This window comes from Loxodonta africana, chromosome 18, assembly GCF_030014295.1.
Source record: "Loxodonta africana isolate mLoxAfr1 chromosome 18, mLoxAfr1.hap2, whole genome shotgun sequence".
In the NCBI taxonomy this organism is placed as follows: domain Eukaryota; kingdom Metazoa; phylum Chordata; class Mammalia; order Proboscidea; family Elephantidae; genus Loxodonta; species Loxodonta africana.
In genome coordinates this window covers 53,254,762-53,280,276 of record NC_087359.1, presented here as the reverse complement: position 1 = coordinate 53,280,276, position 25,515 = coordinate 53,254,762, and the positions used below count along the sequence as shown (strand labels likewise).

The following is a 25,515-nucleotide window of genomic DNA, read 5'->3' as shown; positions in this document are numbered from 1 at the left end:
TATTTAATGCTAGTTCCTACTCCCTTCTAAGAACATCGGAAAGGGGTATCTACCTGCCAAGCCATCCTTTCAACACTTGAGCACCTTCCAAAAGGTTATCATAGACAGAAAAAACATTCCTGGGAATTCAGAATTTGAATTTAAACATCCAGTAAGTCATCTACATTTCCTACTTACTACAACTTCAAGGTATGTCATGGATTGAACTATGTCCCCCCCCCAAAATGTGTGTATCTTTTGGGCTGGGCCAAGATTCCCAGTATTGTGTGATTTTCCTATATGTCCTAAATCCTGCCTCTGTGATGTTAATGAGGCAGGATGGGCAGCAGTTGTGTTAGAGAGGCAGGACTCAACCTACAGGATTAGATTGTGTCCTGAGGGAATCTCTTGAGATATAAAAGAAGCAGCCAGCAGAGAGACAGGGGGACCTCATACCACCAAGAAAACAGTGTCAGGAGCAGAGCACGTACTTTGGACCTGCGGTTCCTGAGCAGAGAAGCTCCTAGTCCAGGGGAAGACTGATGAGAAGGCCAACTGAAAGAGAAAGGCTTCCTCTGGATTTGGACTTTTAGCCTACTTTACCGTGAAGAAATAAATTTCTCTTTGTTACAGCCATCCACTTGTATTTCTGTTACAGCAGATGACTAACAAAAGGTACTAGCATACAGACTGACGACTTTACAAAGATAAGCCTTTAACTGATATTTAAGATGTGTTTCAGTTCTATTTTTGCCCACCTGTGTTCCAGTTAAGGAGGGGTTTTGACTTAGTTATTCTGACTACATCTAACGATCCACTAACCCTAACTAGTTGCCAGCGAATCAGCGCTAACTTACAGAGTCCGTGCGTCGAAGTAGAACTGTGCTCCATAGGGTTTTCAATGACTGGTTTTTTGGGAAGGAGACTGCCAGGCCTTCCTTCTGAGGAACCTCTGAGTAGACTCAAACCACTCAACCTTTTGGTTAGCAGCCAAGCATATTAACTGTTTACGCCACTGCAACATTACCAACTGCACCATAAAAGGGACAAGGTGGGCAAACCCTACCTTTATCAGTAACTTCGTGGCAAGAATCAGCACAAATCCAATTCCAACCTGGAAATGGATCCAGGCTTTACCTTCCCTCATTTTCACATCTCATCACCAGCCACTTCCACGGCAAAAACTCTCTCTCTGACCCTTCAGTCACGTGGGACTAGGTCACAAGCTAGACTCTATCCTTCTGCATCAAATGCCCGTGCAGCCTTTCCTTGTCACCAAGCCGCCCAGAGCTGGGTCTACACAAATCGACTCTGTACTGCCAGACCCTGCTGCCCTCACTAATTTTCTATAACAGTTCACAAAACTCATAGAGACCATTACCTACACCTACAGTTACCCATTTATTATAACTACAAAGGATACATGCGAAGAGACGTAGTCTGGGAGGTCCTGGCATGAGGCTTCCATTGTCCCCAGGGACTTGCTGCACCCTTTCCAGTGCATGGCTGTTCTCATCAATCTGAAGTGCCAAAGAGAGAGCTCCAACAGCCAGGGTCTGCTTGTCACTGGGACCTCAATGAACACGCATGATTCAATGAATACGCACGATTTATTGAATCACGCCTCTTCTCTTCCTGAAGTAAATTCTCCAGGTGTGGGGCCTGTGTAGCCTCTATCTGCCTGGCTATTTTAGAAAGACAAACCAAAAATCCAAATCAAACCCACTGCTGTCAAGTTGATTCTGACTCATAGCGACACTATAGGACAAAGTAGAACTGCCCCATAGGGTTTCCAAGGCTGTAAATCTTTACAGAAGCAGACTGCCCCATCTTTCTCCCTCAGAGCAACTAGTGGGTTTCAACCACTGACCCTCCAGTTAGCAGCGAAGTGCTTATCCACCACGCCACCAGAGCACCTTAATTGCTTGGGTGATTTTCAGGAACCAGATACAAAAAGCCAAATCTAGTTCTTTAACCCAAAACCACTCAAGGACTCCACAAAGATCTATTGTTGTTGGATGCTGTCCAACCAATTCAGACTCACAATGGCTCCATGTGACCGAGCAGAACTGCCCCATAGGATTTTCTTGGCTGTAATCTTTATGGAAGCAGACTGCCATGTCTTTCTGCCACGGAGCCACTGGGTGGGTTGGAACAGCGAACCAACCTTTAGGTTGGCAGCTGAACTAAAAGTATTTTCACCGGGTAACTATTAAATAAGAGTCCTGGTGGCACAACGGTTAAGTGCTCAGCTGCTATCTGAACCCACCAGCAGCTCTACAGGAAAGACCCGGCAATACGCTTCTGTGAAGATCACAGTTTAGAAAACCCTATGGGGCAATTCTACTCTGTCACATGGGTTTGCTATGAGTTGAAAATGATTTAACAACACCTAACAACAATTAAATAATAACGAAAGCAAATCTTTAGTGCATAGGGCCTCTACCCAAAACCAAACCCAGTGCCATCAAGTCCAACTCATAGTGACCCCATAGGACAGAGTAGAACTGCCCCATAGAGTTTCCAAGGAGCGCCTGGCGGATTCGAACTGCCGACCCTTTGGTTAGCAGCTATAGCGCTTAACCACTATGTCACCAGGGTTTCCGTAGGGCCTCTAGTTATCCTATTATTCTTTAGGTCTCTCAAATGCCAAGCTTATTTTGGCTTTCTCTCAGCCTGGACCACTGTTCCATCCCACCTGCCTTTTGCATCATTTATTTCCTCATGGAAACCATCCCTGACCCAGTCTGTGGTCTCATAGCATCTTGCACACCTCTCAATAGCTTAATTTACTCATCAGATTACCTATTTAGCACTGTTCTCTGCCTGGCCCTCTTCTAGTCACTGGGGATTCCAAGAGGAACAAAAACATGCAAGGTGGTTATATTCTGGGGAATGAGCATTCTAGTACAGCTCTATTTAATCAGTTAGCTACCAGTTTGTATAATTATTTTTAAATCATTTTTCTCCCATAGAGTATAGAGAGTGAAACACAAGACAAGAGTGAATCTATTTCAAAGATTTGTTCCCAGCTCTGCTGCCAAGTAAATGTGATCAACGTGTTTTGTTGAATTATTACTAACAATCAACAATAAAGCTTAAAAAAAAAAAAAAAAAAACCCCGAACATTATGCTTGAAAGCTCCACAGTCATCACAATTCCAGGGTAATTGGCAAATTAGTTTTAAACATGCATAACCAAAGTAATGCCTTTAAGGAAAGGTCTAGTAATGACATGCCCACTGAGACATTACTGAAAAGAATTTTTTGGTGTCTGCTAAAGCTACCAGAAAAACAAAACAATAGTAACAACGATTTACCTTCTTAAGGTAAAAGAAAACTGTTAAAATTGCCAGCTATTACTGCAGTAGAAAGCCAAAAAAGCAGAGCTTCAACGAGTAACATGACTATTAACTTCCACCACTTCCTTGCATCAAAAGACACAGAACGCTTCAATGCCCGCCCAGTGGTTTTGGTTTTGAGATGGTGCTGTGGTGAGAATTGCAAAAAATACAAATAAAAATGAAAACCAACAAATAGAGAAGTACGATAATAGAGAAAAGAAATGTTGAAATCAAAGAGACAGACCTCAACCAGGTGCCACCCAGGTCTATGGGTTATTTAAATCCTTTGAACCTTAATTTCCTTAAAACAATAGAACCAGCTACATTGAAATGGTACTTGAAAGGTTAAAGTCTACTAACAACGCCATAAACAAATAAATGGACCTGTAGCTTAATTACCACAGGATCCTTCTTCCATCAAAACTGATGACAAAGCTCATCAATAATCAGCTTTGTCTGTTGCTACTGACACACCTTCAAGCAAGGCACACCAACAGCCCAAACGAGGTGGAAGGAGGAGCTGCGTGACTGAAGGAAGGGGCAACATGGGACAAAAGGATATTTAAAAAAACTGTCAGAACAGGAGAGGGTCTTGGGGCATAAAGCGTTAAGATGACAATATGAATAAGAGGAAAAGGAGAGAGATTTCACTTCCCACTAGTAATACATGAGCTCTTTTCCTGAAGTGGTAACTGTTGTAAACAACTGAAAAACACACATAATAATCACAAGTTATAAATGTTCTTGGAAACTCCCTGGTTTCAACTCATCGGTGACAAATGTCTGCAGAGGGACTTCAGCATCTGCTATGAAGTTCAGGGAAAAGTAATTCGAACCAATGGAGTCTTGCCAAAATATCACCCCTGGGGTCTGACCAATTAAATGGCTGCTTCTTAACGTGGAGTTTAGGAGAGATGACAGATTGAACACTGCAGCGGAGAAGCCTACACATTTAATTTCAACCCAGGCATTTTGCCCCAAAGGGTGAGTCAATCAGGAAAGACAGCAGAGTTCAGGGTAAAGTCTACTAACAATGCTGAAAACAGAGACTAATCAGACTCGCGGCTTAATCACTACAGGATCCTTCCTCCATCAAAACTGATGACAAAGCTCATGAAGAATAAAGTGACTCTGATCCCCCTAGTACTCTCATGCAGGAAACAGGACTCACATGATAAGCTTTTCTGGACCTTATGACTGAAGAAGGCTCTTTCACAAGATATTATCACAGTGACTAATGGGTGTTTGTTGTTGTTAGGTGCCATCAAGGCTGTTCCAACTGATAGCAACCCTACCTACTACAGAATGAAACACTGTCCGGTCCTGTGCCATTCTCATAATGGTTGCTACTATGTTGGAGCCCATTGTTGTAGCTACTGTGTCAGTCATCTTGTTACGGGTCTTCTGCTCTTTCACTGATCCTCTACTTTGAGGACTAACATGTGCCTGACCCAAGCCATGGTATTTTCAATTGCCTCATATGCACGCGAAAGCTGTACAAGGAATAAAGAATACTTATGGGTAACCATGATAAATAAGTTCACTAAACCACGGACTAGGTGAAAAGGAGTCTGGCACTCCTGTGTCCTGGGAAAAGGCAGGGTTTCAGGACAGGAGTTTTGCTCGGACCAGAATTATGCAGTTTACCTTTCCAAAGTGGACAGCACAAAAGGGACAGTAGCCCAGTGTACTGAGGTATGGAATGAACAAGGACTCTAGGTTCTGGGTTATTTAAACTCTTTGAACCTTAACATCCTCAAAACAATAGAACTTGCTACACTGAAATGGTAATGGAAAGGAATAAATTAAATAATACATGTCAAGCATTTACCCCAAAGCCTAGCACATAATGGGTGCCCAATAATAGTCCTTTTTTAAAAATACAAAATTTCTCTGCTCTATCCCCTATCTGCCTTTTTTTTTTCTTCTTCTTCTTTAGACATGTTAATATCTTCAATCTAGTTTTAGAACCCATCTTCCCGGAGCAAAATGACTCCTGGCTCCTGACCTAAGGTCTTCATTTTATAATAATCTCTCCAGACTTCCCACCCAGGTGGTCAGAAGAGGTTTATCCCCCTTGCAGCCTCAGGCTGTTACATTTCTTCCCAATTCTACCCCATTGCTAATAAGTGTGTAGCTTTTTCCTAAATCTAGCCAGTTTAGAACTTCTCCTTTCACTCTTCAACCCCTCTTTTCTGCCACATTCAGAAACTCAGATATACACCTCTGGCCCCCACCTGGTGCACCATAACTGCTTGCATTGCACTGAAGTCAGATGGGATTTTGTGATAAATTCAGGATGAGTTCAGACTAACCACCTCCTTCCTCCCACAGACTTCTAGCTTGGTTTGATGTTTGATCTCAATCTGAAAATTGTGCTGACTTTCTGAAATGTTTTCTGCTCCTGCCAGGATGCGATATGCTCAGTGTCTATCCCAAGACGCAGAAATGAGCGGGGATTTCTAACTTGTAAAGCGCCACAAAGAAAACCTTTGTATCTCACTGTATCACTCCTCTCTTTGCAATGACCTCTGGTGCTTGACCTGGTCTTCAGGTGTTACTCATTGCCTATATCCCACGGCAAATTCCAACTGGCTCATATTCACCACCTGTGGAGACACCTATGCTGCCATCAGGATGTAATGCTGTTCTCACCTCTTACACACAGTTACTGGGCCATCGACCTTTAGATGTGACACTACTTTATCCATCTGCTCCTGGAACTGCAGTGTGGAATGATAAGAGTCTTCTCTGCAATGTGGCAGGGATAAAGAACACACACAAAACAGTATCCAGACCTTTACCTGCCCTGTTTTTATCAGTTTATGGGTTGAGATCATCAGAATGGAGCTGTTTTGAATTAACTCAAAGGCTTTTAATAATCTACAAAGACCCCAAGATGACTCCCTGGCTGGTGGTTACACTATAGGCAATCGAGACCCTAATGAATGGAAGAGATGTCACAGTGGGAAGCAGTGAGAAACGGAAGGGGCATCAAAGAATAAGTGCTCTTGAGACTGTTTACCAGCTGAGTGACCTCAAGCAAATTATTTATATAACCTGTTCTCCCCGAGGAAACCCTGGTGGTGTAGTGGTTAAGTGCTACAGCTGCTAACCAAAAGGTCAGCAGTTCAAATCCACCAGGCGCTCCTTGGAAACTCTATGAGGTGGTTCTATTCTGTCCTATAGAGTCACTATTAGAATCAACTTGACGGCAAAGGGTTTGGTTTTGGTTTTGGGTATCCCTGAACTGGTGAAACAATTCAGCAGCTAGCATAAGATCCAACTTCTCATACTCAAGGAAATTTCCAATTCAAAAACTAAGAATGTACCTAAAGGCCCTGTCTTAGTTATCTAGTACTGCTATAGCAGAAATACCAGAAGTGGGTGGCTTTACCAAAAAGAAGTTTATTCTCTCACAGTTTAGGAGGCTAAAAGTCTGAATTCAGGGTGCCAGTTCTAGGAGAAGGCTTTCTCTCTGTTGGCTCTGGGGGAAGGTCCTTGTCATCAATCTTCCCCTGCACTAGGAGCTTCTCAGCGCAGAAACCCCGAGTCCAGAGGGTGTGTTCCACTCCCACAGCTGCTTTCTTGGTGGCATGAGGTTCCCCTGTCTCTCTGCTCACCTCTCTCTATCTCAAAATAGATTGACTCAAGATATAACCTAACCTTGTAGATTGAGTCTTGCCTCATGAGCCTAACTGCCTCTAATCCTGCCTCATTAACATCACAGAGGTAGGATTTACAACACATAGGAAAATCACATGAGATGACAAAATGGTAGACAATCACACAATACTGGGAATCATGGCCCAGCCAAACTGACAAGAACTTTTGGGGGGCACAATTCAATCCTTAACAAGCGCCCTGGTATATAAACTACCATGCTCAGGAAGCCCTTGAAGAGTGTTAGAAATTCTGTATCCCAGCAAAAGGAACCTGTAATTTAAAAGGCTGGTGACTTAAAGGCTAAAATTTCCTATTGTTACTAAAAATAAATCCTGATGGCCACACGGTTAAGCACTAACTGAAAGGTTGGTGGTTCGAACCCACCCAGCTGCTCCATGGGAGAAAGACCTGGCAATCTGCTTCCATGAAGATTAAAAAGAAAAATGAAAACCCTATGAAGCAGTTCTACTCTGTCACATGAGGTTGCTATGAGTTGAAATTGACTCAATAACACCTAACAACAACAACATTAAAAATAAATAGCCAAACCAGAGACCTACATTATCCTGAGACCAGAAGAACTAGTTGGTGCCCGGCCACAATCGATGTCTGTCCTGTCAGGGAGCACAACAGACAACTCCTGAGGGAGCAGGAGACCAATGGGATACAGACCCCAAATTCTCATTAAAAGACCACACCTAATGGTATGATTGCGACTAGAGGAATCCCAGAGACAATGCTCCCCAGAACTTCTGATGGCACAGGATAGGAACCATCCCCGAAGACAAATCATCAGGCATGAAAAGGACTGGTCAGTGGGGGGGAGAGAGATGCTGATGAAGAGTGAGCTAATTAAATCAGGTGGACACGGGAGAATGTGTTGGCAACTCTTGACTGGAGGGGGGATGGGAAGATAGAGAGAGAGGGAAGATGGCAAAATTGGCACGAAACGAGAGACTGTAAGGGCTGACTCAATAGGGGGAGAGCAAGTGAGAGAAAGGAGTAAGATGTATGTAAACCTACATGTGACAGACTGATTGGAATGGTAAATGTTCACTTGAAGCTTAATAAAAATTAAAAAATAAAATAAAAAAATAAATAGCCAAGCAGAGATTGAACGCCACAACAGAAGGAGTCAATTCAGTGGTTTCATTTTATAGACTATACGGATGCAATATGGTATAAACTAGGAAAAACCATGAGCCAGGAAGAATGACCTGATCCCTTGAAGAAAGTTGTACGTATGTATATAAAGACAAGAGCAGGAAAGGACTAGTTGTGTTAACTAACTTCTTTTCAAACTAGAACGGTCAATTTCTTCAGTCAAGCTCAAATATTAGAAGTCTTGACTTTTAACTGTACCAAGTTTCAAAACACTGGCATACAAGTTGCAGTAAAGACAAGTACATCCTGTTTGCACTTGACTTCCTGTTCTTGGCTGTCTGATCTCTTTACACTGCTGCTCCCTGGGCCGAGAAAGTGTTAGACCTTGGTTCAAATAGGTAGCCTTTCCTATCTGCCCTGGCAATTGGTTCGCTGCTCAGTGACAAAACACATTATTCTATGAGTAAGTAAACGGTTCTCCCATGACAGGTACTAAAAAAAAAAAACCAGTCATAAGCCTCTAAGACATTTTCTGGATTTCCCATGTCTCATACTAACATCTGACCTAGAATAAGCAATAAAAACTTAACACAAGTAGTGGCAGATAAGAAAATTAAGTCTGAAGCAAAACTTGGAATATGAGGGCTGGGAAAAAGAGCAAGAAGGGTTGAAAATGTTTTTATAATTAAGTGCTGGCCCCTTTTCAAATGCAAAAGGAATAGATTTCTGTTAGCCAGTCCCCACTGTACAGATTCCCAGAGGGAGCCACCCTCAGTGATCTGACGGTGAAAAGGGCCCCTTCTGGTGAAGGCTGCCCGGCACTCAATCTGCTACCAACTTGAAAGAGGCTACTTTTCAGTACTGAAAAGCCTTCAGTTTTAGAGACCCAAAGCCTCCACTTAGGCAAACTACCCACTGCCTTCAAAGACATGGTAGTGCCCAAGCCACACTGAGTGTTGGGAAGGAACGCAGGCTACTTATAACCCCAGTTTTTGTGGGCAAGTCATTTAGCCTCTCTGGGTCTGTTTTCTCATCTGGACAATACCCTAATCTCTAATGTTTCTTCCAGCTGTAGAAAAATTCTAGGATTCAACACTAACAGTTAGCGGAAGTGTCTGTGGCTTCCAGCATTATCTCTTTTGTCAAATAAGATGCCTCTAACATCCCACATCCCACAGTGTGAATATATTATATGCCTTGATTTACCTCCTAAGTACCCAAGAATTGTTTTCCTTTTCCCTTGAAACATGCTTCAGAAAGCTTCCCACTTGTAAAAGATATACTAAACAAACCTTAAAGACTGTTCCGTACACATGGTCTTTTTATTAAGATCTTAACGTAATCACCACTGGGATCCCAAGCTGGTCATATGATTCATGGAGAGAAGAGAGCCACAAAAGGATGGAGAAACTGACCAGCAGCATGTGGCACTCCCACACAGTGACTGTTAATGGGGAAAGAATGAGGCAAAATCTGGATAAGAAAAGGGAGTGGTGAAGACAAGTTCAGTGAGTCAGTGCAAGGGAAAACACAGCAAGTTTATAAGAAAAGGAAATGTGAAAGGAAGAAGAAAAGCAAAGCAAGGTGAAAAAACTGGACCAAAGAGCTGAAGTTTAATTAAAAATTCTGCTCATTCATCCATTTATTCAGCAGGTATCAAATGCCTACTATGTACAGGGAACTGAGCTAGAAGCTAGAGGATACGAAAGTCAACCAGGCAGAACTGTTCAGTGAGGTGATGGTCTAGCAGGAGCGATACAGAGACAACTGAAATATATGGCAGAAAGTATATTATGCCATAAAAGAGACATAAAAAAAAAAGAATCCTCTGCTCTGAGACTCCGAAGAGGAAGAGATTACTCCCAGTGAGGGATCAGACCAGGGAGGCTTCTAGGAAGAATGGCATTCCAAGCCTCAAGCACAACAGAAACAAGGGCACCCAATTAGGAAATCAAGAACACATAGATACACTGAATAACTGGGTTTGATTGAGATACAGGCAGCCATGAAGGAAGGATGATATCAATGACAGCTGGCGATCCAGAGAGCCTGTGCTGGGCCATGGCTAAATTGGAAAGCTAGGTTGAAGCTAGACTGGGTATTCTAAAATCAGTCTCAGAATATGAATTTAAATCCAGTGGAGACACAAGCTAGGAGAGGAAGGAAACTCATAAACTTAACCCATAAAAATAAGATAGTAGAGTCAACACAAAATCACATTGCACAGATACGCAAAATCCTTCCAAAGAGACAGAATGTCTCCCAAACCAAAAGCAAGAAGAGAGAGGGATAAAAAGGCTTAGTCAATGATATTAATATATTTAATCAAAGAATGTGACCACACCATGGTGCAGCCAACAAACAGAAAAATCTAGAAAAAATGGGGGGGGGGGGGCACTTTGACACCTGAACTGCCCAAGGCAGAGAAATGTTAGAGCTAGGTGGTACTTGGTATTCTTTCCAGTGGCACAAGGTTATTTCATGAATCTTAAATGGGAACAGCATAGGGTAGTAGTTAGGGGTATATGGTCTTAGAGTCAGTCAGAGGGACTGGGTTCAAATCTCAGCTCAATCTCTTATTACCTAAATAGCCTTGGGCAGATTACCAAACCTTACTGTCTCAGAGCCTTGATTTCCTCATTTATAAACTGAGGATAATTGTGCCTACATTGTAGGAGGAACCCTGGGAGAATCAAAAATGCTCTACTATATGCAAAACACTTACTACAATACATGGCATGTAATAAGCAATCAATAATCTTAGCTTTTATTGTAATTGTATTCTCCCACCACAAACCATTCTATCTTATTATTCCGTGTTCACCAAGCAAGCTTGATGTTATGAAATTTGATTTCCCAGATCTCTTGATATTGAAAAGCAATATCCTAGCAAAATTTAAAATTCTGTTAAACAGGAAAGGAATTCTTCACTCTAAAATAATAAATTGGCATCCTGTTCTGAGCATAGTAACTCAAGTCTGAATACAACCCTGTCTACAAAAGACTATTTCCAGGTACTCAATATGTTTGAGACCAAAGAACCAGACCTAGGAAAACAGTGAACAAAGCCCTGATGGGTCCTCCTGAGAAGCTAGATGGCATCCCCTGGGCCAGCCCTACCTAATGCCACCTTCAATCTCCAACAAACCATTTGCATAATATTTTTCCATATTTCTCCTCCACCCTCCACCTCTCCCATGTCCTTCAATCATGCTCTTTGGTGAAGCACTTTATCTCCCTCTCTAACCTTCTAGAGGTCAAAGTCCTCATCTTATCCATTTTTGCATTCTTTCCTCCATAACCCAATAAATCTTGCATCAAACAGAACCACAATAAATATTTATTCTAAGAATGAATTTCAAAACCACTTTTCTTAACAACAAACTCCATTGCAATCGGCCATCCCTGTACCCTGAGGCCCCCTTTTGATTTATTGAAGTCTTATTCTATGCTTCTCTTCTCCTCCCCTCCCCTCCCCAACCTCCCCACTCGAGCTACCAAGTATTACAGAAAAGTCAGAAGACTATTTACCAGGTCCCCAACAGACTCGTACATCTGGTGCCAAGCAATTATCCCTAGTTGATATCCCCATAACAACTTTCCAAGAGCAGTGCTGTACAGGGTTTAGGAGCATGATGCCTGAAGTAAGACAGAGCTCACAGTCTTCCTCCTGTGTGGCCTCACTCAAGACGCTTAACTTTCATTTTCCTCATCTGTAAAATGGAGTACCTAAAAGAGGTAATAAACCCTTAACACAGAGTAAGTGCTCAAAAAATGGGAACTATTACTGTTTTCTACTTTGTCTACGTAATATTCCTGTCCCTGCCCCTTCTCGGTCAGATAACTAGAAACACCCTCCCCTACTTTACTAAAACAATTAAACCTGGGTTCTGTCTGTCCATTTTGAGAGACAGTGGAAAGAGTCCAGCAGGTGCCATATACTGGATTCGTGACCATGAGCCAATCACTTCATCTGTGCCTCAGATTTCTCAACTGCAAATGGATATTTTAATGCGTTCCTTACAGAATCACCGTAAACTAAATGAAAAAAAGATGAAAAAGCATTAAGCACAGGGTAGATGAAGTGAGGACCAGTAAGTGAGGTGGTTAAGACTTTCAAGTAAAGCAGATCTGATTTCAAATCCCAGTTCTACCACTGAACTAGCTGTGTGACCTTGGGCAACTTAAGCTCTTCAGGCCTAGGTTTCTTCATGTATAAAGTGAGGAAATAACTTCACAGAGTTCTTCAGAGGTTTAAAACAGTTAATGTGAAAAGGACTTAAAATGGTGATTTCCCAATTTTTTTAATCTCAAAAAAGCTAAAACATAACACTAAAAAGAAATCTCAAAGGTAAGATAAAAATATAAAACAAATTAATTCTAATCTTTCCTTCCCCCTAGGATTCAAAAATCCACTTTGGAGATCACTACACACTATTTCGAAACCCTGGTAGTACAGTGGTTAAGAGCTACGGCTGCTAACCAAAAGGTCAGCAGTTCGAATCCACCAGGCGCTCCTTGGAAACCATATGGGGCACTTCTACTGTCCTATAGGGTCGCTATGAGTCGGAATCGACTCGACAGCAATGGGTTTAATGTGACACACTATTTGGAAACCCTGGTAGCGTAGCGGTTAAGAGCTCAGCTGCTAACCAAAAGGTCAACAGTTCGAATCCTCCTGGTGCTTCTTGGAAACCATATGGGACAGTTCTACTCTGTCCTATAGGGTTGCTATGAGTTGGAATCGACTCAAGGGCCACAGGTTTGGCTTTTTTTTTTTTTTGGTATACACTATTTGGCCAATGGCTTAAAGTCAAAGATGAATACAGCAATCTTGGTATAGCACCTAGCACGGTGACCTGCACACAGTAGATATTCAGTAATATTGGTCCAATATGGTTTTAAAAATATTTACCTTCATGCACGGAAATGCAGAAATTATTGAATATCAATAATATCACACCAAGTAAAATTTTGCAGAAGATCATTCAAAAGTGGTTGCAGCAGTACATTGACAAGGAACTGCCAGGACTACAAGCTGGATTCAGAAGAGGACGTGGAACAAGGGATATCATTGCTGATGTCAGATGCATCTTGGCTAAAAGCAGAGGAATACCAGAAAGATGTTTACCTGTGTTTTATTGACTATGCAAAGGCATTTGACTGCGTGGATCATAACAAATTATGGATAATGTTGCGAAGAATGGGAATTCCAAAACACTCATGAAGTGCCTGTACTTAGACCAAGAGGCAGTCGTTCCAACAGAACAAGGGGATACTGCATGGTTTAAAGTCAAGAAAGGTGTGTGTCGGGGCTGTATCCTTTCACCATACTTACTCAATCTGAATGCTGAGCAAATAATCCGACAAGCTAGACAATGAAGAAGAGCACGGCATCAGATTTGGAGGAAGACTCACTAACAACCTGCGAAATGCAGATGACACAGCCTTGCTTGCTGAAAGTGAAGAGGACTTGAAGCACTTAAGCACTTACTGATGAAGATCAAAGACGACAGACTTCGGTATGGATTACACCTCAATATAAAGAAAACAAAAATCCTCACAACTGGACCACTAAGAAACATCATGATAAATGGAGAAGACTGAAGTTGTCAAGGATTTCATTTTACTTGGATCCATGATCAACACCCATGAAAGCAGCAGTCAAGAAATCAAATGATGCATTGCATTGGGCAAATCTGCTGTAAAAGATCTCTTTAAAGTGTTGAAAAGCAAAGATGTTTACTTTAAGAACTAAGGTGAACCTGACCCAAGCCATGGTGACACTGAATGGGGAAGACCAAAGAAAAATTGATGCCTTTGAATTATGGTGTGGGTGAAGAATATTGAATATACCATGAACCACCAGAAGAACGAACAAATCTGTCTTGGAAGAAGTACAGCCAAAATGCTCCTTAGAAGCAAGGATGGCAAGACTTCGTCTCACATACCTTGGACATGTTATCAGGAGGGACCAGCCCCCGGAGAAGGACATTATGCTTGGTAGAGGGAAAGCAAAAAAGAGGAAGACCCTCAATGAGATGAACTGACACAGTGGCTGCAACACTACAATTGAGAGGATGGTGCAGGACTGGGCAGTGTTTCATTTTGTTGTACATATGGTCGCTATGAGTCGGAACTGACTCAATAGCACCTAACAACAACCTTCACACACATACTTTTCCATGAAAGTTCATGCAAAGCAAGCTCTCTGCTGTCTCGTTTCTCTTCAATTCCCAACTTCCCTAAGAGAGTAGCTGGTACTCTGCCTTCACTTTCCCATCAAACACTCCTTAACTCCTTCCATTTCACTCTACTGAATGCCTTTTCTCCATGGTCACCAATGATCTTCTCATGGGTAAATACATGGCTCTTTTTCTAAGTCCTCAACCTTCATGACCTCCCCACATCCCCGAACACTGATGACCTATCCATGCTCCTCCTTGAACCTCTTTTACAGGCTCCTCTATCCCTACTGGTTCCCACTGAAAGGGCAGTAGCTTGGCTCTCCTTTGACTTCAAGGACCAATATTTTCCTCTGTCCTTCTCTGGCTCCTCCTTTCCACCAAATATTCCCTAGGGTTATATCCTTCCCACTCTCCTTTCCTTCTCTAGTGAATTATACTCGTTCTACTTTTTAGATATGCCATAAATCTATCCCATTCCCACCCTGTCCTATTTGCCATTGTCTCTCCACTTCCTTACTGGTCTCCTCTCTGCCACTCTTGCCTCCTTCTATATTCTCTACACAGTAGCCAGAAAAACTGTAGTACAGTGAATTACTTAACATGGCTCTTCTAGCCATAGTCTGTGTAACTCTCACCAAACGACTGATTGAAGCTATGCAAATGAGGTGCTTGTGGCCCACCAAGAGGACTGGATAGCTTACTAATAATGTAAGTAAGGTGCATGGCACCGTTGTGGGGGTGGAACCATGCAAATAAGGTATATGGAACCCTAACAAGGGGACTGGTCAGTTTTGCCATCCTGCTAGGCTTAAAAGAGAGTCAATCCCAGAGCAGATGGGGACCTGACTACTACTCCTTAGAGACAGAAACGGAGCACATCCTTTGGACCTGGGGTCCCTGCGTTGAGACCCTCCTAGACCCGGAAGACAGAGAGGACTGTAACACCAAAAATGGCAAGATGGCGAGAAGCAGTAACAGAGAAACAGCGGCAGCAGAGGCAGGAGGACTAGGAGACTGGGAGGAGACAGTGCAGTGAGCCTCCTGGCCCACAGAAGGAGAAAGTTTAACACCTTCGGGCAGGAGCCTTGTTGGCAGAGTGGGGTGCCTCCAGGCACTTGTCAGCAGAGATAAAGAGCTCTGTAACACTTGCTTGAGCAGGGCAGAGGCCAGGCCAAGGGCTAGAGAGAGGCCTGCAGGCCCGGCTGAGAAGAGGCTGTCCTGATGGAAGATTGTATGCCGAGCATTCCTGAACCTAAACTGTAACTTGTTACGTCCCTAATAAACCCCATAACTCTAAGTATGGTCTGTGGCTTCTGTGTGGCCATTGCAACCAATTATATCAAACACAGCAGAGACGTAGACAGTGCCCTGGAAGGGACAGTTGGTGTCAGAATTGGTAAAAATGTTGGCAAGGCGTAGCAGGTCTGACCTCTGCCTCACGGGAATCAACCTTGGGCTGTTAAAGCTGATAATGATTCTCCTTCCCCCTTGTAAAGTTAGATGAGGAGGTCAGACGCCTCTGCCATGCCATTTTTTTAGAAACCTTTTTAAAGGTAATCTTAGCATGTTACTCTCTCACTTTAAAACCTTCCCACCATGCTTCTGGACAAAGTGTAGACTCCCTATGTGGTCCACAAAGGCCCCATGTGATGTGGTCCATGCCTACCTCATGCTCTCTCCCCCTCATTCACCACACCCTAGCCCGTTTTTCTGGCCTCTTTTCAGTTCCTCAAAAATAATATTTACTGCCCCAAGATGTTGTTCCTTTCCACCTGGAACAATCTCCCCAGCTCTTTTCAGAACTAGCTGCTTATCAGTCAGCCTTCAGCTTACCTTTTCTATAACACGGTGGTCTGGCATGTATTGTGGGCTCAGTAAGTATTTGGTGAATGAATGGATTCCATAGTCTTCAGTCAGGTAACACCCAAATCTAATTATCTGGAAGAAATCTTACTCTTCAGTTTTAGTGTCTCATATCCAAGTGCCTGCTAGGAATCCGTACCTCAAAGTTAGCATATCAAGTACACTCAAAGGCAAACCCCTCATCTTTTCCCCAAACCAGTCCCTCCAATTTTTTGAAATTACATGATCTGCATAAACCACACTTTCTGCTTCAGAACTTTGAATTCCCCGTTCATTTTCCCCACTTGTCCAAAACTCTAATCACCCTTTAAAACCAAATTCAAATATCACTTCATTGGCTCACGCCTTCAATCAGCCACTTATTCATTCAACAAATACTCACGGAATGTCTTTTATGAGGCAGGCACTATGATAGGCACTGGAAAGCAGAGCAGATAAAAAAAATTTTTTTTGGGTCTATTATAAATAGACAAAATCATACAAATAGTTAATTATAAACTAAAAAAATGATATGAAGGAAACTGCTGCGAACTATGAGAAAAATAAGTGGGGCATTAAGAAACACTGCTCTGATGATGTGCCGACTGAATGAGACATAACTTATGCTAGGCAGGCTGGAAGAAGAGCATGCCAGGGAGAGGGTTCAACTAAGTCTGGAAGCACGGAAGAGACCAACAGGCCTATCTTAAGACACCTACCATTCTGCCTGATATATTATACCTATCTGGATCTGTCTTATTCCTTCTGTACACCCCTATTCTCATTTTACTGATAGTTACCCAAGAGAAGGGAGGAGAATGACTCTTATGTGCCAACACCCCCTAGGAGACCCTGATTGACATGTCTGGTACCGAGGAGTCTGAGCTTGTAAAAACACTCCCCAGATGACAACTGACATGCAGCCAAGATTGTAAATCACATGCCCAAACTACCCATTAAATAAACATGTATTGATCATTCTCTCATTAAAAATCTCTGAAGTCAGTGTGGTAAATTGTTTCTAAAAATGGCTTTAATAATTCCAACCATCCCGCGTGCCCTTTTGCAATGTGACTTTGACACTCTGCCCATCAAGAGGTGGAGTCCATCTCCCCTCCCTTATATCTGGGTTGGACTTGTTTTGACCAAAGAGTGGGCAAAAATGAGGATATATGACTTCTAGACCCAGGCTTTAAGAGACCATGCAGCTTCCAGTAGGACCCTCTTGGAAGCCAGTCACCAAGAAGCCCACTCTAAATTAGTGAATGATGAGAGACTAAGAAAGAGACAAACCTCATAGAGGAGAATAAAGATGACCCAGCCAATAGCTATCACCAAGGCCCCAGACATGTGAATGAAGCCTTTTTGGATCCTCCAGCCCAGTCAACATCCCATGGAGCACAGTAATGTGTCCCCTTCCCTGAGATCCTAACCCACAGAATCATGAGCAATAAAATGGCTGCCATTTCAGGTCACTAAAAGTTTTTAGGGTGGTTTGTAACATTGTACTAGATAACCAAAACAGTCAGATATTCAACATTTTCTTTAGAAGTCATCCAAATATTTCCCAACTTTGATGATTAGGAAATTTTTCCTCTTATTGAACCAAAATTGCTCCTCCTTCAACTGATTCCCATATCCTTTTAACTCTCCAAAGTGGATGAAGACAATCCCCCTGGCAAAAACTACATTTTTGCACTTGAAGATGTAATCAAGCCACTCCTTAACTTTTCCTTCTCCAGACTAAAATTTTCTTTCTTTCCTTTTTTTTTTTTGACTTTCCATGATAAAGAAAAAACCCAGAAACTTTTCATGATAGAATATATCTTTTCAACCTTTTAGTCATCTGTAATTATCTTCTCTTAAGCAGCAGAGAAACAAAATTGGAGGTAATATGCCTGTATCTAACAGAGTATTTCCTAGTCCTTATGATTCATTTTTCTACAGTCAAATTCAACATTTTCACACCCCAAAAGTTGTGAAGTGCTCTACAAACTTAACTGTATCACTTACTAGAATTACTATGAAACTTCTTCTGCTCTTGGAAACCCTGGTGGCCAAGTGGTTAAACGTTGGGCTGCTAACCAAAAGGCCAGCAGTTTGAATCCACCAGGTGCTCCTTGGAAACCCTATGGGGCAGTTCTACCCTGCCGTATAGGGTCACTGTAAGTAGGAATCCAGTGGATGGCAACGGGGTTTTATCACAGTAAGGGAAACCCTGGTGACATAGTGGTTCAGAGCTATGGCTGCTAACCACAAGGTATGCAGTTAGAATTCACCAGGTGCTCCTTGGAAACCCTATGGGGCAGTTCTACTCTGTCCTATAAGGTCACTATGAGTTGTAATGGACTCAACGGCAACGAGTTTGGTTTTCTTCTTTTTTGGTACGCAGTAGGTGTTAACAAACCCTAGATATTTGATATACGGTAGAAAAGCTTAAGTGTTGGAGTGCGTACACCATTAATTTCAGTTAAAGTCTCTAACTATACTTGATGACATTCCAAAGGTCCCTAAGCTCTGGTACCTCCTCATTCTACCTAGATGATAGAGTGGCCTTGTCAAAGGCAATAATATCTTTAGCATTTACCTACTAAGCAAAGGTCGTTTTCTGTAGAACCACACAGGGCATATATAACTACAAAGAGACAAAACAGTTGCTTAATGCAGAGTAAGAACATGGTTTCTTTTCTGAGTCTTACCTGAATGTATGCTTCAACGTCACAACCACCTTTATAAAAAAAATAACCACTGGTAAAATAAGGATAATAAAGCCTAGTCAACACACTCTCAAGTAAAATGACACAAGAGAAATAATTCTGTAAAGTGCTATAAAAATATTAGGTGATATTTTGAAACTAGGATTCAGCAAACCCTTTAAATCTGCAAATTAACTTTCACTGGTTTCAGGTGACACATCAAAATCGGCACCCACTAAAAACACACCATCTAACAAGAGAGTTTAAGGATTTTCTAATGTTGCAAAGAGTAAGAAAGACAATTGACCATGGGGACCAACTTCAACCACTCTCTCTGATAGTACCAGGCTGTAGACCAGGGACCAGGTTCAGCCAAAGAACTCATAAGTCTAGTGAAAGAGACAGACAGTGCTACAGGAAGCCCAAAGAAAGAAAAACTATCTGCTTCCCAGGAAAAGTTTCACAAGTGAACTAAGCCTCCTGGAGGATGAGAACTTTGCCAGTCAGAGAAGGTGAGGCCCTTAGGAAAAGGCAGAGAGTTCTAAAAGGACACGGAAAGATAAGACATTTGGTGAGGTTGGAGAGGATAGGAGAAAGGGCTGGAGGAGAGGAGAGGGAAGTAAGACTGGTTAGGTAGGATAGGGTCAAATCGTGAAGAACTTCACAAATCAAGCTAGGTAGGAAACAGGGAACCAACAGAACTCTGGAAGCCTGAGAATGAAAAGATTAGATTTGGCCTTTAGGAATGTAACTTTGGAGAAGACAGGAGCAGGGAAAGACCTGTGGTGAGTGGCAAAAGTCCAGCATGATTTGATAAGGGTCTGAACCAGGAGTTAAAAGCTCAAATTCCTAGAGGCAAGGTAGGTAAAATGTGTGAAGTTTTTGATGTGTAAGATCTGGGAGAACGGTGGTATCTTTGAAGAGTGTTGTTGTTAGGTGTGACACCATGTGACAGAGTAGAAATGTAATATAGGGTTTTCTTGACTGTATCTTTACAGAAGCAGATCACCAGGTTTAGGCCCTCCTTAGAAGTATCAAAAGCAAAATTTTAAACCACTGGGCTGGTTAAACAAAATGTCTCGTTTTTGGTCCCTGGTAAATTAAGGCAATGACAGTGGGGAAGAAGAAAAATCACACACCAAACATGACTCTAATATAATCAACAGGGTTTAGTAAGCATAGATTTAGCATATTTAGAGGATATGAAGCATAAAAAGAATAAACATGAAGGTTTGGTGGACATAATTAATACAGTTAAAACATACGGCCAATACAAGCAGATAGAAGACACTGGGGAAAAAAGACAAGGAGTTCAGCTATGTACAATGTCGAATTTAAGATGCCTTTTGAATACGCTGGTACATTTGTCAGTTTGGAAATAAGGATCTGAAGTTTGGGAGACACAATTAGGGTAGCAAAACATACTGAGGGTAGCCAAATTTATGTACATATTTGAGATCATTAGAGGAAGGGGCTGGGCAAAGAGTAAGAAGGTATCTAAGGCAAAGCCTTAGAGCATTTCAACATCTATGGGATAGTCAAAAGAGAATGAGAAAAAATAACAGAAACTCAGGCAACGGCTTCAAAGCCTCAAAGCCAAATGAAAACGGTTGCCGGGGTAAAAGATTACTAAAATGGAGACTGAAACTGGAGCACTGAATTTGGTAGTTAGGAGTTTATTGGTTATCATCAGGAAAGTATGATCAGGGCATCGGGAACAGATGCCAAAATAACAAAGGGTTGATGAGAAAGGATCAGAGTCTTCCGTATTTTACCCTTATTGAGAACCTACTATGAGCCAAATACCACGGATGCAAAGCTAACAAAACAGACACAGATTCTCAGTATACCCTATGACTGGAGTAAATATGGGGTTCTCCTGAGTATTTACCCAGTCTTGATGAATAAGAAGAGGCTTCATGGAAGAAGTGACTTCAAGGCTGAAACCGGTTGGCCAGGTTAAGATGGGGTAGTGTGTATCAGAAAAGACACATGGTATTTCAGAGAAGGCCCACGGTGAAAGAGAGTATGAACCATTTAGGGTAATTGTAAGGAGCAGAAGCATAGCTTTGAGGGAGGGGAATACCTATTAAGAAGTTTAGAGATGAAGAGCAGGAGGGAGATAGGGCAGTAGCCTAAACAGAATCAGGGATGAGGGGACATTCTTTATAATACCACAGAGAGGAATATGGGAACAAACTCACTTGGTAAGACAGTGTTCTCTACAATTTAAAGATACACAATTACTAAGCAAATAAGAAATATGTTCGCCTCTTTCTCCCTTTAACAATGGTTTGGTTTGACTAAACTGTATCTCACATGACATAAAAAGAACAGAAAATACAAGAGCAAAAGATGAATAAAACTATAACCCTAATTTATTCAACTTCTCTAAGGTTTATATAATAAATGGTCTAATTAGGTCTAAAGCCACACCCAGATCCCAAAAGAAACTTTTCCCCTTAAGCACCTTGGTTTTGGTTTTATCCCAGCTCAGTCTAGCTAATAAAACTAGGAGAAAATAGTTTGGGGGTTACTTGATTTTGCCTGTTCCAAAACATTGCCAGACAAAACTGGATATCCACTTGCAGAAAAATGAAACAGGATCCCTACTTCACCCCATACACAAAAACTAACTCAAAATGGATCAGAGACATAAATGGAAACCTAAAACCAAAAAGTTTATGAAAGAAAACATAGGGACAACACTAGGGGCCCTAATTTATGACATAAATAGAATATCAAGCATAACTAAAAATGCACAAACTCCAGAAGATAAACTAGATAGCTAGAACTTCCTTAAAATCAAATACTTAACGCTCATCAAAAGACTTTTCCAAAAGAGTAAAAAAAGAACCTAGAGACTGGGAAAAAATCTTTGGCAATGACACATCTGATAAAGGTTTAATCTCTAAAATATACAGAAGACTTCAACAACTCAACAATAAAAAGACAACCCAATCACAAAATAGGCAAATGACTTAAACAGACACTTCACCAAAGAGGACATTCAGGCAGCCAACAAATACATGAAAAGATGCTTGAGATCATTAGCCATTAGAGAGATGGCAACCAAAACCACGACGAGATACCATTTCACCCCTGCAAGAATGGCACTGATTAAAAATTCAGAAAACAATAAATGCTGACGAGTCCAGTACAACAAGATGGTGCCCAGCTACCACCATTGACTTACTTCTCTGACAGGGATCACAACAGAGGGTCACAGATACAGAGGGAGAAAAATGTAGAACAAAATTCAAATTCACAAAAAAAGACCATACTTACCTGTCTGACAGAGACTGGAGGAACCCCCAAGAATATGGCCCCCAGACACCCTTCTAACTCAGAACTGAAGTCACTCCCTAAATTCACGTTTTAGCCAAAGATTAGACAGGACTACACAATAACACACACGAGAAACATGGTTCTTAGTTCAATCAAAGGTACAAGACCAAATGGTCAACACTTGCCCAAAAGCAAAGATGAGACGGCAGGGAAGGACAGGAAACGAATGGGAACACATAACCCGGGGTGAAAAGGGGAAGAGTGCTGAGACATTGCAGGGATTACAACCAAAGTCACCAAACAATTTGTGTATAAATTTTTGAATGAGAAACTAAATCAGCTCTGTAAACTTTTACCTAAAGCACAATTAAACAACAAAACATTGCCAGGGCAGAACGCAAACTGCCTCAGTTCCTGCCGCTGAGGTAGCTGGAGTCATGTTCAGATGAGATCATCTCAGGAACCAACAGCAGCGGCTTTCAGGCAGAGTGAATGGTGCCGCCTGGGGATGTATCTTTGGTAAGCAAGATTGCAACAGAGCAGGCAGTTTACCCAGCGCAGTGCTGACTCATGCTAGGCAAAACTATTTCCCAAACAGCTCGGCCAACCGTAATCAACTGCAACCAAGAAAAGAGGCGCCCCACTGATTTCTCCTAAATCGAGTGCTGATTACCGGGGCAGGTAAACCTCACTCCCCTACTGCTAGTTATTTGGCTGCCTCTAGAGCTCTTACCTGGAAAGCACCAGCAGACAGTTTCTGAAATTTCATCTGAGAACAGCACAGGGCTCAGGACAGCAAGATTACTGAAAGTAGCAGGGTCACCAATCGGAAGACTTCCCCAGGAGACAGATAAAGAAGTCACTTTGCATTTACAAATTAGAACATCTGGGTCAATGGACTCGGGGAACTTGCATATTCATTGGTAGCTGGTCACATCTTTAGGGTGAATTTTTGTCAGCTCTAACCAAGCTCAGACTTCTTCCAACCTCCTTTGACCTCCCTATTTCCTTAGACAACCCAAGTTATCTTATTAAGGCAGAAGTACTGGAGTTTTGTGTTTTCAATCAGCTGCCACATTCTCTATGCTATAGCTAAATTACCCACCAATGCACCCACTGGATGCATAAGGAATATATGGATGCTGTGAAAATGGTACTAACACTTGATCTTTTTTAAAAAAAGAAAACCTTACATTTATGTTGATCCTCATTTATTGACCAGCTTGTTAAAAAAAATCAATTCTAGAATGACTGTTTCATCAACAGCTATTAATTATTATTGAATCTGCCCTGGCAGGCTAGAATTGGCACTGGTGCTATACGAAGAAAACAAAAAAATCAAGTCTTTTGCTTTCATTTGACAGAAAAGAAACTAAAGTTCCTATTAGGTCCTACCATCTCCTGTTCAAAATATGTGATGGTTCCCCACAGTCATGAGCTATTCCTTAGTATGGGCCATATGAGGCTGCCACACCTAGCCACGTCCATCCTTCAAGGTAAGTCTCACCTGGCAAGAACTCCGGATGTACCTGCCAAGCAGGCTAGTCATTCAATAAATGTTAAACCCACTGCCATCGAAACGGTTCCGACTCATAGCGACCCTACAGACAGAGTAGAACTGCCCTATAGAGTTTCCAAGGAGCGCCTGGCAGATTCGAACTGCCGACCTTTTGGTTAGCAGCCATAGCACTTAACCACTATGCCACCGGGGTTTCCTCAATAAATGTTAGGTGCATTAAAATGTACACACAGTTAGTCAGAATTTGACTTTTAAAAAAAAACTACGCTACTTAATTCCGTTCCTCTGCAAAGGGCTAATTTTTTAATAAGAATTATTTACCCAACTCACTTATTTCTCCTTGATCACATTATTCCAGTAGGATAGTCACAGTGAGTTTTTATGAGGTTTTTTAAACTGTTCCCTTTTTCATTTCCTTTCAGTGTTTTCCGTTTTAGGAAATGGCCGTTTAAAGAAGTCTCCCTACAGTTTATGTGTTAATTAGTCCTTTTTACATGATAAAAGCATCTTTACAGCAGTTGACAATCATTATCTCATGGACCACACTTAAAAAATATATATTTCTGTAGCTGATGATAGGTGACAAACATTCTAATATGGATCAACTCTCAAAGTACAGTACAGACAAAATGGAAAGGCTTCTGGAAAAAACAGTATTGTTAGAAAAGCTTCCGACCCACTCTACATTAAAAAAAAAAAAAAAAAAAACCTGTTGCCAGCAAGTTGATTGCAACTCATAGCAACCCTATAAGACAAAGTGGAACTGCCTCATAGGGTTTCCAAGGAGCAGCTGGTAGATTCAAACTGCCAACCTTTCGGTTAGCAGCCAAGCTCTTAACCACTGTGCCACCAGCACTCCACTCTATATCAGTAAACTTTAAATAAAGAAGAAAATCCAGATAGTGCAATACCTGGAAGTAAATGTGAATTATGTGAAGAGCAACGTGAGGGCCAGAAGCATCAAAACTCCATAATTCTGCTAAGGTAGACACCAATTAGTGGGTAATGGGTGCTATCGCAGCTTCTTATTTCCCTGTTTGGGATTCTGATAAAGTTTCCATGAGTTTCCCCAAAATGGCGCCATACGCCAAAATTCTTTCACACTGGAAAAGCTAGGGATTACACAGTTAGAGCTTATAAAAGATGCTAAATTTCAACTGATGGCTTCAGACACTTGAGGTTTTATGAAAATTATGAGCATATAAGACTACTAAGAAATAAGAAAAATAAATTGTGGCTTTGCGAGTAAGTTTTTTCAATACATCATTTAAAAATTCAGAGTGGTAATTTACTACCCCAAAGCTATTTATAGCTTTAATTTTCCATGGATGGTACGTGTATGTACACACACACATATTCTGGCAGTCCCTGGTTATGAAAGTCTGACTGAGGGACAACTCACACTTGCCCTTTAATGTTATGTAAATTCGCCCTCACTTTAAAACACTGAACCAACCCCTACTCACAAAAAATTCTTCATCACAATCACCTTCACTTGCTGCAGGAGTAGCTTCTAAATCATTCGAGCCTTTTCTTGTGCTAAAGGAAGGCTACTTGGTAAAGTATCGGGTCAGTGGAAAAAGAGGAAGACCCTCAATGAGATGGATTGATTCAGTGGCTGCAACAGTAGGCTCAAGCATAAGGATTGTGAGCATGGCACAGGACTGGGCAGTGTTTCATTCTGTGGTACACCGGGTCACCATGGGCCGGAACTGCCTGACGACACCTAACAACAGCAGCAGCAACAAAGTAAAGCCGTATAAGAAAGAACTGAATGCACCTGTTCCAACTTACCTACAAATTCGACTTAAAAACACAGGAACAGACCTCGTTCATAATCAGGGGACTGCCTGTATATGTATGTAAGTATATGTGTGTGTGTGTATAAAT

At 41.8% G+C, this 25,515-nt stretch overlaps 1 protein-coding gene across 6 annotated transcripts in view; it reads right to left on the bottom strand.

Moving 5' to 3' along the window:
- RFFL (ring finger and FYVE like domain containing E3 ubiquitin protein ligase) overlaps positions 1-25,515 on the bottom strand; it is a 77,500-nt gene that overhangs the window by 33,550 nt on the left and 18,435 nt on the right. Inside the window, exon 1 of one of the 6 annotated variants that reach the window (XM_064271420.1) lies at positions 22,107-24,302. The exons of 2 other annotated variants lie outside the window; for them this stretch is intronic. The gene's annotated coding sequence lies outside the window, so the exon portion shown is untranslated. Of the gene's footprint in view, positions 1-16,113; positions 16,552-22,106; positions 24,303-25,515 lie in introns of those variants that run through there. 3 more of the 6 variants (XM_064271421.1, XM_023553477.2, XM_064271419.1) reach the window with 3 other exon arrangements.